Source organism: Arachis ipaensis, chromosome B04, assembly GCF_000816755.2.
Source record: "Arachis ipaensis cultivar K30076 chromosome B04, Araip1.1, whole genome shotgun sequence".
Classification (NCBI taxonomy): Eukaryota; Viridiplantae; Streptophyta; class Magnoliopsida; order Fabales; family Fabaceae; genus Arachis; species Arachis ipaensis.
The window spans coordinates 2,066,098-2,066,749 of NC_029788.2; the positions used below are offsets into that span (position 1 = coordinate 2,066,098).

Genomic DNA, 652 nt, shown 5'->3' on the forward strand with positions numbered 1-652 from the left:
TAATTTTAATTATTAAAAATTTTTTAAAAAAATATTTTAGATATTTTTATGTAAATAACTCCTTATTAATACAGCCTAACCTTTTTCCTTACAGCTGTTCTTCTCAATATCCTATTTTGATGTTTATCAAAATTTGCAATATGTGACAAATTTAGTGCTTTTTTCTTTTTTTAATTTTACTTTTCATATTTAGACTTTTGTTTATATATTTGTTCACTAATATCTATTTGATAGTTACATACTATATTCATTCCATGAGATTTAACTAATACGAGAAATAATTTTAGAATCATAAAAAGAAAAACGAAAAAATTAAAATACTCCATTTTCTCCCAATTATACTCTCTCCAATAGTTGCATTGTCATGCATGTCACAAGTTCCTAATAACCATAATAATAATAATAACAACGATGATAACAAAATGAATTTTACTAAAAAGACAATGAAAAATTTTGACAATGTGAATAATGAACTGATTATTAAGCTCAATAGAAATGAAAAAGTGAACACCACTCCACAAATTATCCTAAATTCAAAAACTCCCATCCAATTATTTTACAAAAACAACAATCCAAACTCTAATTACAAATTGTTTTCACTCCCAAATCATTTTTCTTCTCCAGACAGTAACTACCCTCCGACATTCTTCAC

The 652-nt window shown here is 24.7% G+C and overlaps 1 long non-coding RNA gene across 1 annotated transcript in view; it reads right to left on the reverse strand.

Moving 5' to 3' along the window:
- LOC110270839 overlaps positions 449–652 on the reverse strand; it is a 10,418-nt gene continuing 10,214 nt past the window's right edge. Inside the window, exon 3 of the long non-coding RNA XR_002360473.1 lies at positions 449–540. This is a non-coding gene — a long non-coding RNA (uncharacterized LOC110270839). The remainder of the gene's footprint in view (positions 541–652) is intronic.